This window comes from Marmota flaviventris, chromosome 9 (assembly GCF_047511675.1).
Source record: "Marmota flaviventris isolate mMarFla1 chromosome 9, mMarFla1.hap1, whole genome shotgun sequence".
Taxonomy (NCBI): Eukaryota; Metazoa; Chordata; class Mammalia; order Rodentia; family Sciuridae; genus Marmota; species Marmota flaviventris.
Window position 1 is genome coordinate 23,381,679 of NC_092506.1, and position 13,645 is coordinate 23,395,323.

The window sequence follows — 13,645 nt, forward strand, 5'->3', positions numbered from 1 at the left end:
GTCTCCCCACAAGGATGAGATACCAGAATGCTCCAACATTGGACCGGGCCAGCTTGCACACCTGGAGGGACTCTGTTTGCTTCCTTCTGGACTTTGAGAAGGAGGCAGTGGCACAATCACTTGCCCGTGACTTTGGCAATCCACTTCAGATGGACACTGTGAGATCATGTTCCATCACCTGGATTTCCCTGCTCAATTTTTTTTTCTTGCTTTTCTAATATGTTCAAAGAAACTACCTGAACCTTGAATGACTGCATGGAGCAGAGCTGCCCTCTGTGAATTAGGAACATCCATTTTGGACTCCTGGCTTGATTGAGACATACAGTTCTTTAATGTCAAATCTCAAATTTCAAATGGATACAATAAAGGGGATGGTGTTACCTTTAACAACAGAGGCGGGTTGGACTTTTTCTGACTGAATACAATAGTTGATAGGAAAAGATATTGATCCATGTCTTAAGCATGATCCATCAGAGAACTTCCTTAAAATGGAACTTATGACACTGATAGAGACATGGTACTTTAGTTTTGGAGGAATTGTGCATCAAGAAGCTAAAACAAGCTAAAATCATTGTGGCCATTCTTAGCTCCTTATGAAGAATATTTTTTACCTAAGAAGAAAACCAACCCAAAAGAAAGCAGGGCTGAGTGATGGCCAAAGTGGATCACCTACAACGATCTGAATTTTTAACACTTGTGGGTAGATGGGTTCATTTTTTTTTCTGTGTAAGCTAGTTTGAGTTTAGTTTCTGTCACTTGGAGCTGAAAGAGCCCTTGCTAGTATAACCAAATGCTAGAGTCAGGGTTGTAACTGACACGCTTTACGAAGTCTTGGAGTTGTCTTATTTTTACCCCGTAAGCATTTGTATTTAATTAGCTGCACAGTGAAAAAGTGGGTAAACGCCCATGGGAAACTCTGATCCAATGACCTCAGGGTTGATTTCCTGAAATCTTTTTTCATTTCTCAGTCCTTGAAGGGCCTGCTGCTATAGTAACTTGACACTGTGTCTTGATAGTTTGAAGAGAACAGAACATTTCTACACTTCCTTAAAATGATCGGAGCCAGGTTACCACCCTTGCCACTTCCCTCTAAGCTTGCCATCTCCTTTTGTCAAGCCCTTGAAGCAGCAATAAATTCAACTAAGCATCAATAAACACATTTTCCCTCAATTTACGTTTCTAGTTCCAGAAGCCATTTCTCTATGGTTGATGGATAGCAGGCATGATTCCAGCATGGACTATACTGTAGAGTCATTGATTTTTCTGTGATAATAGTAATGGAAATATATGAAACCATCACTGGGTTTTGGGACCTGAGCCTCACTTGCAAAAATTCCCTTCCTTTCAGGAGAACTGAAATGAGATTTGAGATGTGCATTTCGGTAATGAAATTTTTTGTAATGTCCGTGCTAATTAAAATTTAATTCCTCTAACTTATTTGAAGTTCAAATTTCTCGTAATCTGACCGGAACCTTTCTTTCTAACTTGGTTTCTGTCTCTCTTCGTTAGATCAAGTTGCTTGTGTTTCTAGAACATGTACCTTACGTGACCGTTACTTTGCTTTTTTATTTCTGATGCTCTTCTGCTGAAATGCCTTTCCTTTGGTTTTCCTCCATCTTTCAGAATTACTCTTTCTTCTAGGCCCAATTAGAATGTCAAACTTCTATAAGGCCTTTCTGGGTAACCTCAGCTGGAATGAATTCTCCCTGATTGGAACTTGGTAACACTTGGTACATATTCCTCTTTTATCAGCCACCATACTCACCCACTCTAACCCTCACAGCTCCACCAACAGTCATCTCAATCCTGTACTGCCCCACAATAATGACTGTCACCACCCTCCTTTCCTATCAGGAGGCAGAGCCCGAGTGCCACTCTAGGTCGGCTGACACTGAAGCTGGATGCTTCAACTACTGCTTTTGCCTATGGCATACAGTTTGATATTGATGAACATATTATACCTTTTGAACATGTCAATCGGGTGTTCATTTAATTCATCTTTATAACTACTTGGTGTAGGGCCAGGCAAATGGTAGATACTTCAGAAACAGTTGGATGGATGAATTCATGAATTGAGATGTATATTTCAGCAATGAAACTTTTTGCAAGAATTGAAAAACTGTTTATCACTGGCTTTAGAATGACAAAGCAGTAGAAGATTCTTTTTTTGTAATTATGTATGATACGGGTATAGTAATTAAATGATCTTTAGTTGATGGTTGTAGACGACCCAGGAATATGATGAATGTAAAAGGAAAGATAGTGTGAGAATAATATTTGAAGCAGAGAATCCAGTCTTCATATGCAGTTAATTGAATTATTATGACATAATTGGAATAATGTATTAGAAGAGTACATTATGATATAGTAGACTGTCTTAGATATATATCTTGATGTTCTGGCTCATCTTTTTTACTTTTTCCTCAAAATAGCTGACCCAACAGATCAGAATTTCTCAGCCTAATTTTTCTGACATGACAACTACATTGAATGACCCCTATGTGGACAATTTCTAGTGGAAAGATCATAATTCTACTTTTTTTCCTACTCAGCAAACTATGTCAGAAAGCTTGCAGTAAGAGTAATAATATTTTAATTGTTATAATCATGTTCAAATCCATGGGAAAAAAGTAGTGAGAAATTTTAGCATTTGAACCATTATTAATAACAAATAGGTTGTGACCCTCTTCTCACAGTTGAAGAAGATGGTGAATTTAGCTGTCAGTCAGTCACATTGGGAATCCTACTGAGCATCAGGAGAGAGTTTGGAAAATTAGAAAGAGAAAAGTTCTCATTTTAAAAAGAAAAAAAAAAAAACCCTCCTGTTGCAAATTGTGTTTAGCTGGGAAAACACCCAGGAATCGGCTCACTCAACTGCTGCATTTCATAGTTGAACAAACCGAGGTAGAGAAAAGTCACCTGTTCTTCCTCCAAGATCACATTACACTCCATGTGGCCCATATGTGCCTCCAGCGAGAGGTGCCTGTATCTTCCATGAGCTTCTGCTATAAGCATTTGCAACCCAAGCAGGACCTGCTTTGTTTGGAGAAGGTGCCTGGCAGCATTGGTGACGTTGCTTAGAAAGTCTGGTGCATCTCTATTGGTTCAGGCTACAGAGTAGATGAGATTTTGAAAGTTTTTTTTTCTCTTTCAGATTTTGGAAGTTGATCAAAGGGAGGGAATTTTACTAGTTAAATATCTAAAGAAAAATGAAATGTCACGCTGAATCAAATCAGTGTGTTGGGTAGCCCAGAATTTTGTTTAATGTAGATGTCAAGGCTTGACTAGGAAGGACCGAATGTTTTCTCCCCATGTGGGTAATATGAAGTAGATTGTAAAAATGCTCAGGGCAAGGGTGGCTTATAACTCTTGAGTTTCACAGTATTACCTAGCACAGTTATATACAACAGGAGCGAATGCTTGATGAAATCCTATTGTAAGCCACATCAATATTTACAGCAGCTCAATTCACAATAGCCAAGTTATGGAACCAACCTAGGTGCCCTTCAACAGATGAATGGGTAAAGAAAATGTGGTATATATGCACAGTGGAATATTATTACTCAGCCATAGAGAAGAATGAAATTATGTCATTTGCCAGTAAATGCATGGAACTAGAGAATATCATGCTAAATGAAATAAGCCAGTTCCCCCAAACCAAAGGCCAAATGTTCTCTCTGATGTGTAGATGCTAACCCACAGCAAGGGAGGTTAGAGAGGGGAAGAATAGAAGTTCATTAGATTAGATGAAGGGGAATGAAGGGACCCGGGTGTGGTGGTGCACGCCTGTAATCCCAGCGGCTCAGGAGGCTGAGGCAGGAGGATCGTGAATCCAAAGCCAGCCTCAGCAAAAGTGAGTCACTGAGCAACTCAGACCCTGTCTCTAAATAAAATACAAAATAGGGCTGGGGATGTGGCTCAGTGGTTGAGTGCCCCTAAATTCAATTCCTGTTTTCCCCACCCCTGAAAAAAGAAGAGGGAATGAGGGAAGTGAGGGGAAATGGGAATAGGAAAGATGATAGAATAAGTTGGGCATAACTTTCCTATGCTCATATATGAATCCACAACTAGTGAAACTCCACACCATGTACAATCACAAGAATGGGATCCTAATAAAAATAAGATATATACTCTACTGTCATGTATGTCACATACAGCAAATGACAAAAATCCTACCATAATTAAGCCCTGTGTTGGGTCCTGGTTTCTTGTAATTCTCTCAACAACCCAATGAAGCAAAACCATCTATCCACACTTTAAAGAGAAGTTGGGGCTCCATAGTAATTTCCCAAATTCCTGCATCGAACAAGTACTCTGGATACAAATGAGGGGCTACATAACAAGGGTGATGAGGAAGGAATCCTACCTCTCTGGAAGTGCTGGGAGATTCCAGGCATCTGTGAGAAGGTGGCTTCTGGGGTGGAGAACGGATTTCGCAGTCAGACCTGGGTTAGAATCACTCACTACCTGTGTAACTTTCTGAAAACATAAGTCAGATACATATTACAGTGCTCAGCCACATTGAAAAATAATAAATACTAGCAATAGTAATAATTGTAATTATTAATACTCATAGGAAGAGCTAAGATAAAATCTTGGAATTGTTTGGTTCTAAATCCTGCACATTTTTTAATTATACTATGCAGATCCCCTCCTCTTTTTTTAATGAATGGATTTTTCCCTTTCTTGGCTCTATTCTCTGCGAATGCATCTTCAGCTATATCCCCAGAAGTAGCAGAGCTCTTGGGCTCAGTTTGATTTCTCTCTCTGTAGATGGTCTTTATTTAGTTTTGTGATGGGTGGATCTTATTGGTGCTGTAAAGGCTGCATTTCAGAAAGCGAATCTTTGACTGTCAGTTAAGAACTTGAAAGAACTCTCCTTGTTCACCTTTCTGCCTCTATAATTATAGAGACTTGCCAATCACTACTAAGATATCTTAAGTGAGTTTAGGGCATTGGTTGTGTACTTTTCTACTTATTTTCATTTGTTGGGTTTTGTTGTTCCCTGTTGAAGTTTGAAATTCCATGATTACTTATCTGTGTGGGTAGTAAAACCTTGGTACCCTCCCCTATAATCTTTTGGGCTTTTAAGAAAAACATCAATTAGATTTACAGGCTATAAAGACCCAGGCTTTGATTCTTCCATAAAACAAAGTTAAATTGATATTGACTGGTCGTGACCTAGACTTGGTAGCTTTAAGAATAATACTCAGGTTATATTCAATATTTGATTATTCAAAAAAATTCTTGAATTTGGAGAGGATAGAGGACTTTGAGATCTTATGTTTAATTCTTTTTTTATTTCTTTCCTGAACTGGGGATTGAACCCAGGGGTGCTTTACCACTAAACCATATCCCCAGCCCTTTTTTATTTTTGAGACAAGGTATTTCTAAGTTGCTGAGGGCCTTGCTATATTGCTGAGGCTAATCTGGAACTTGTGATCCTTTTGCCTCAGCCTCCCATGTCTGCACCTGGCTTTTGTTTAATTATTGATTAATGATGATTGGAATAGTTGCTTGGTGGAAAGGATAAGCAAGAGACAATATGGTGAGCAAAGACTTTGGAGTCAGACAGATCTAACTTTTGCGGGGGCAGGTATCAGGGGTTAAACTCAGAGGCACTCAACCACTGAGTCACATCTTCAGCCCTATTTTGTATTTTATTTAGAAACAGGGTCTCAAATTTTTGCATCGAACAAGTACTCTGGATGAAAATGAGGGGCTACATAACAAGGGTGATGAGGAAGGAATCTCACTGAGTTGCTTAGCACCTGGCTATTGCTGAAGTTGGCTTTGAAATCGCAATCCTCCTGCCTCAGCCTCCAGAGCCACTGGGATTACAGGCGTGCCCCACCATGCCTGGCCCTCAGACCTAATTTCTAATTTGGGCTCTGTGACTTAGGAGATGAACCACCTTGGGAAAGTCAGTTAATTCACAGAAACTTGTTTTCTCCTCTGTAAATGGAAATAAAAATAGGACTTATCTCATATAGTTAGCATGACTATTTATTGAAAATTTACTTGTAAATGCTGATGGGCATGGTGGAAGATAGGCTCTCTATAATTAGAAGCTATTGCTATTATCATGGATCAAAAGAGAACATCAGATAGCAATTACAATTCAGGACATATAACCCCTTTAAAATGGACGAAGTCCCATCTCTAAGAGTAGAAGCTGTGTATTCATGCAAGTGCTAGGTTAGTTTTTTTTATAACCTACCTTCTGTTCCTTGTGTGAGTTTTGGCCTTGGGACGTTTCCGTACGTTGTGTGACCAACTGTACAGATTTGCTGAGGCTGAGAGATTTCTTGGAGCTTTTGATGAAACAAAAAAAAAAGTAAAAACACACATGTTAGTCATTATTTTAATCACTGTGACCAAAAGACTTGGCAAAAACAACTATGAAATAAAAAATTTATTTTGACTCATGGTTTCAGAGGTTCAGTCCGTAATCAGCCAACTCCATAACTCTGGGCCCGAGAGAAGGCAGAACATCTGGAGAAAGGGCAGCTCAGGACATGGCCATCTGGAAGCACAGAGGGAGAGCTCTGCTCACCAGGGACAAAATGTAAACCCCAAAGGCACATTCCCCAGTGATCTACTATCTGCTCACAGTTAATACCCAGTTAATCCATTCAAGTAGCCTCGCCCACTGATTAGATTAGAGCTCATGAGTTGATCATTTCACCTCTAAACATTCTTGAATTTTTAGAATTCTTGAATCTCATGGGCTTTTGGGGGGACACCTCATATTCTTGATAGCCTGAGATGATTGCTCTATCATAGCTTCTCTTTCTCAGTTTGCTTGGTCTTGGACTTGGTCATCTTGTGTTTTCTATGCCTTGGTTTTATCTGCTACCTTCCCAGCTTCACCTGACTAAAGGTAGGACGATTGCTTGATTTTCCTCCCCTTTAATACCAATTCTTAAAGTGATGAATTTTTTCCCTACTATTTTCCAAAACGTACCCGGGAAATTTTAAATATGCAATTATGATCTCATGTGTTTAAATACATGTAAGTGTTTAAAGTAATTGCAGTTATTATCCTTGTGGTTGCTCAACGAGCCCGTCTTTGGCCAGTGACAGCTTATTCAATTTGGCTCCTTTGCCTTCTTGACATCATTCCTATATTTCAACAGGACCCAATGACAAGATGGAAGTTATCCCAGATCTGAATTCAGTGGCTTCTTCTCTTAAGATCCCTGGGTTTTGGAGAACACAGTGTAGATACTAAGAGCTCTCATTACTACTGATTAGGTTACAGAGGCCTAGGGGGAATATGTAATTTTAATTTTTAGAAAACAATTCATAATCTCATACTTCTTCCTTCAATTTGAATTTATAATTGATAGCATCTTTATTTGGTAATATCAATATTATATCTGTATACTTTCATCTGAGATGAAAAAATCATGGTACTTAATGACACCAGTATGTTAACTAATTTGCTTTATCCCACACTATGAAACAATCAGTTTCCAAGTGACAGTACCAACACTACTTCTAATAATTTGGTGGTATAAAACAACTTGCTGTGGTTTGGACATTTGTGAATATCCCCCCATGGCTCATGTGTTGAAGGTTTGATCTCCAATGCAGCAGTGTTTGGAGGTGGGTTTTGGGAAGTGATTAGATCACGAGGGCTCTGACCTCATAAGTGGATTAATCCATTGGTGGATTGACAGTTTGATGAAATTATTGTGGGAATTATTGTGGGATGGTAGAAACTGTAGGAAATAGGGACAAGGAGGAAATGGGTCACTAGGCATCTGCCCTGGAAGGGTTTCTTGCCCCTAGACCTTTCCTCTTTCTATTTCTGCTTCTTGACTTCTGTGAGATGAACAGCTTTCCTCTGCCATGCAGATCTGCCATGATGTTCTGCCTTACCTCAGGCCTAAATGGAGCCTGCTGACGGGAAATTTCTGAAACTGTGAGCCACAATGAGTCTTTCCTCCTCTAAGTTGCTTTTATAAGGTATTTATAAGGCAAAGCTGACTAACTCAGAATTTGAATTTTTTTTTTTTTTTTTGGTGTGTGTATCCCACTAGGAATGAATAGCCAAACTATGATTTAAAGTTACTTAATTTTTTTTTCTTTGGTAATCATACTACTAACTGCATTCACTTGTTTCATTTAATTTTTTTTCTTAGAGAGAATTTTAATCTTTTATTTTTTAGTTTTCGGCGGGCACAACATCTTTGTTTTTTTGTATGTGGTGCTGAGGATCGAACCCGGGCCGCACGCATGCCAGGCGAGCGCGCTACCGCTTGAGCCACATCCCCAGCCCATTTAATTTTAAATTTTAGGAATATTTTAATTTTGTTTCATAGTTGTGTAAAAATTTGACACTGTCCCAAACTCTATAATACAATATTGAGGGTATTCAAAGAATTCCAGCTTCAAATCTTATTTCTTCCCACCTGTTCGTCCTCTCCTTTATAGACAATTTTTTTAAAAAAGTATGTTGTTGCAGTAGTCATTTTTTTGGGGGGGAGGGTCACTGTGACCATAATATCTGAAAGAACAACTTAGAGGAGAAAAGATTTATTTTGGCTCATGGTTTCAGAGAATTCAGTCCATGGTCTGTTAGCTCCAAGACAGAAACCTCTTGGAGAAAGAGAATGGCAGAGGAGAGCCGCTCAGCTTATGGAAGCCAGGAATGGGAGAGAGAAGTGGGAAGCAGGGGAGAGGAAGAGGGAGAGAGGGACAGGAAGGGGCAAGGGACAGACAGTCCCCAAGGCCACACCCCCAGTGATCTACTTCCTCCAATCATGCTCCTCCTGTCTACAGTTACCACCTAGTAGTCCGTTCAAATTATTAATCCACCAACTGGATTAATCCACTTATAAGGTTATAGCCGTCACAGTCTTATTGTATAAAAATTCCACCTCTGAACCTTGGTGTATTGAGGACAAACTTTCAACACATGAGTTTTTAGGGGGCACCTTTTAGATCTAAGCAATAGCATTTGTTTTCATCATTTTAAATATAACCACACAAGCACACAGATTTAAAGTGTTTTATTAAATAATTTATTTCAACTCAATCTCTTTTGTCTCTTTTTTAGTGTATTTTTATTTTTGAATGTTTGTATTTTTGTTTTAATGGTAAGTTTCATATTAATAACATTATATAATACTCTTCATCTTCTTTTTCTTGATCTATTTTTTAATTGGTCCTCAACTATAGGTAATAATGAAATTAGCTGGTAACCTTTTCTTCCCGCTTCATATCAAGTACTGATTAGAAGTAGTTCTCTCATTCCCCATCAACATGCATTACATAATTGGTGACCTTAATCTTCTTTACAAATACTCTGTCCATCTATGCCAGGTTTTTACTTTACCTACATCATAAATGCATATGCCCAATATACTGTCTCCCTTATAACCATTATTTAATCTTATTTTTATAAGTAAATAAGTATTTTTTGTTTAGGCTTTATTTCTTATTTCTTTCTAATAATTTTATGTCTGAATATTGGTTTGCAAGAGATTCCCCAGGAAATGCTCTCAGGAACAGTATTTCCTTAATTATTGCACATGCCTAGAATTCTGTCTGTGCCTTTATCCCTGCTCAACTGCATGTAAAACAATTTTTATTCATTATTTTACCTTAAGAGTCTTCAGTATATGTTGTCATTAGCAACTAGCTGAGCTACACTGCAGATGCCTTTCTGATTCCCATTCCTCTCGGAGCTGGTAGGACCCTCTATTTATGTCTCGTGTCTGGAATTACATACAGATATTCCCTGATGGAGGTTTTATGTTATTCACTTTGTTGGGCACTCAGTGTGCCCTCAACATGAAAACTCAAGTTTTCTTTGTGTGTGTGTGTTTATGTGTGCGTGTGGTGGAGAGATTTACTATTCCAAAGGCTGATATTTATCCAGTTTTCTTGTTTTCAGCTCTGTGATTTTTCCATTAACATCATTTGTATTGTGACTCTAAAACTTGAGAATTTCTGTATTTTATTGAAAAATTAATTCTTTGACACCTTTTCCTTTACTATCATTTTCAAAGTCTCAGGAGAGAAAATTGCTAAAAGTATGTGGTCAACCTTCCACATTTAGTTAGAAGTGGTAGGGTCCTTTGGATTTATTTTGAAAGCCACAGAAAGACAAACCACAGAAAGACAAAGCAATTAAAATGCTTTCTGATCTATAATCATCAATCAAAAAAAATTTTGATTGATGATTATAGATCAGAAAGCATTTTAATTTATACTAGCTATAATATGGAAGAAAAAGGAAAACTGAATACAATATTTTATCTAGTTGTTTAAAGAGAGAGAAAGTAGACATGAATGAGTTGGATTTCAGGAAGAGTTTGAATGAGGCGCCAAGAGGGACTATAAATGGTGTGAAATGATGCTGTAATGGTGTTTGGTGATGGTTTCTCTGGGAAAGTTAACTCCCCTGTGCTGCTGGGCAGGAGTTTTGAGGCCCTGTCTGAAAACTGAGGCAGTTTCTTAATTTGGACTCAGCATGTTGGTTGTGTATGTCAGGCACAGGACAATTGAAGGTTCCATTATAAAATATTGATTGCATTTAACCAGTATGAATGAGTAGGCTCTGGTTCCACAGGACACTGGATAAGGTATAATTCCCTTCTTTCCCCCATTTATGTTTCCACTGAAACACAGCTTGCTAGGATATTTTTGGAAGTAAATTTCCTAAACGGCAGTGTAACAGACTCTTCTTTTTCCAGGTTTTCTTCTTTGTCACGGTCCTCTTTCCCCCCAGTAAATCTGTTTCAAGGCTTGAGATCAGGGAAAGAGAGGAGAATGGAGTAATATATTAGGAACCTGTTGTTCTCGAATGAGAATTTTTGTTTGGCCTTTTGTCTCTTCTTTAGGAACTCCACATTGGAGACCACAGACTTTTAGCAAAGGCAGCTACGATTCTTACAGTATTAGGGTATATTTATTGGGAGGCTAAAAGAAGGTTGGGGTGCACAGTCATATGTAAGAGTAATTTAAGATTGGTAAGACATTTAGTAGAGGTTTACTTGGCCCCCGTATGATCATTAAGATCAGCCAGATGGTATTTGCCTACTGTTTTCAAATTGCTGTTGGTCTGGGCTGATGGAGGTTGGTTCTTCCAAAGGTTATCTTCTGATGAAGATTTTAAATATGAGTAATAGTTGGGAAGGGCTTAACATGGTCCAAGAAGTGTCCCAAATTTAAGTACATTAGCCGATTCAGTCCTTAATGAGGAAGTTCACCATTATTATCTGTTCAGTTTTATGCATGAGGAAATGGATCCCGAGAGTTTAAATAATAACATGCCCAGCATCTTACAGAGTGAGGTGTGCCTTCAGACCCTGTGCTCCTGAGCATTGTGTTGAACCACCTCTCCAGCACACAGAGACGGTAGTGACCTGAGGATGTTGAGGTCTTCCATCCTGTGATGGCTTTATTTGGCTCTGATCACGTTTCATCATACCACCCCAGCAGAGGTTCTGAACTGATAAACTCCCCTTTCTCTATTTTATAATGAAGGAAAATAAAATGGCAGCAAGCTCATAAGCATTAAAAAAGTTACATGTATGACCCTGTTCATCTGTGTGCATCTTTTCCAAGTGGTTAGTGGAAATAATACACATTTTTTCCATTAAAAAAAAGGTCACATGACACCGTCACTAAGAAATGAGCCGATTATAGCAGAGGGCTGGGAACAGTGCTTTGGGGAGATAGGCTGATGGAGCACAAGTCCAAAGGATCACATTAACTCTGTGACTTTGGGTAAATGACATCCTCCTCTTGGTGCCTGGCTGGCTCACTTATCCAATGTGGTAGTTGGGTTCAGTTGCCTCTAGCCCTTGTCTTAACACAGTTCTGGAGATCCCTAGGTCTGGGATGTGTCTGAGAGGCCACCTGAGTTGCTCATGGGGAAGTCAAAGAGAAAGAACTATTTTTCCTTCCTTCGATCCAGGATTCACTTAGGAAGTTTCACTTTTATTAAATTTGTATATAGATAGATTCTGTGCAGGCTTGTCCACCACTAAAGGGCTCTGTTGCTAAAATAGTTTAAAAGCCACTCAACTCATAATTTATATGTCATCTTCTAGTTCTAAAACGTTACGAGTTCATGTTGCCCATGCTGTGGTTGACAAAACTCACGCTGGCCCCACGTGCCCTTTCCGCCACAAATACACTTCCCGTGTGACTTTCCTTTGTCTACTGGGCATGGCGGACCATTGCTCATATGGTAAAGTTAACATAATTATAGAAGAACTGTTATCCTTGTAAACCTATCAGATCAATTAGCCCCTTCACTTCATGATTCCATTTGGACCCCTCTATACATCAGTGAAGGAATGTGACCATATATTTCACAATTACTATCATCTTTCTTTTTTAGATTAAGGAAATAAAAATAGGGAAAACTGCTTTCCCACATTTATGGTTCTGATGGGATGTGAAGTTTGAACTTGAACAGCGTGAACATGCTACATTTGTTTGTAGTGGCTTTTGTGTAGGCCTGGTTTCTGCTCAGTGTGACCTATTTCTGTACTGCTTCTGGTTTTGCTAAACTTCAAGCATCTCCATTGGTGATAAGTGGACCATTTTTACTTCACTTCCTACTACTTCCATCCTTTCATGTCATGTACCTAAACCACCGAGCAACTTAAAGTTTTCTGAAAGTTGATGCTGTTTTACTTCTTTGTTGTATTAGTCTGTTTTGTCACTATGACAAAACACCAGAGGCAAGATAATTTATAAAGAAAAGAGGCTTATTTGGATTGCAGTTCTGGAAGGTCAGTGAAAAGGCATTAGCATCAGTTTGGCTCAGGTGAAGACCTCATGGCAGACAGCATCACAATGATGGGAGCATGTGGGAGGAAGAGATCACATCACCAGACAGAAAGCCAGAGAAAAACTTCAGGGCCAGTCTTGCACTTAAAACAATTCACTCTTGTAAAAACTAGTTCGTATGAGAGTTATTTTAATCCCTTAGTGACCTAAGGACCTCCCCGTAGGCCCCACCTCTAAAGGTTTCAGGGTCTCCCACACAGCCACGTTGAGGATCTCTGGGAGATAAACCATATCCTAAGCATGTCACCTGTAATATCATACATATTATACTTTCTTTTCTCATCACCCTCTCTCTCCTCCTCTTTATCTGCTTGGAGATCTCCTATTCATCCTTCAAAACCCTGCCCTACTCTGTTGTCCTCAAAGGGGGCAACACTAGACTTTTACACAGAAATGCATTGTAGTTGATTGGTGATCTGTCTATATTATTATATAGTGATGGCTTGAATGTGAAGTGACCTCCCACCCTCTCCCCAAAAGCTCATGTTAGACAACAAAGAATGTTCAGAGGTCAAGTCATTAGATTAGGAGCATTGTAACCTGATCAGTGGATTCATCCATTTGATGGATTAATAATGTGGAAGGAAAACTGTGCTGGGTCACAACCCTAGGCAGGTGGGTGTGCCTGGAGGAAGTGGGTCCTTGGGGGCGTGCCCTTGGGGACTATATACCTTGTCCCTGGGTCCTCTCTCTCTGCTTCCTGACTGTCATGGTGAGCAGCTTTCCTCCCCAGTGCCCTTCTCGATGGATGTTCCCCCTCGCCTTGGGCCCCAAGTGATGAAGTCGGCCAAACCAGAACTGAGATCGCTGGTACCGAGAGATCAAA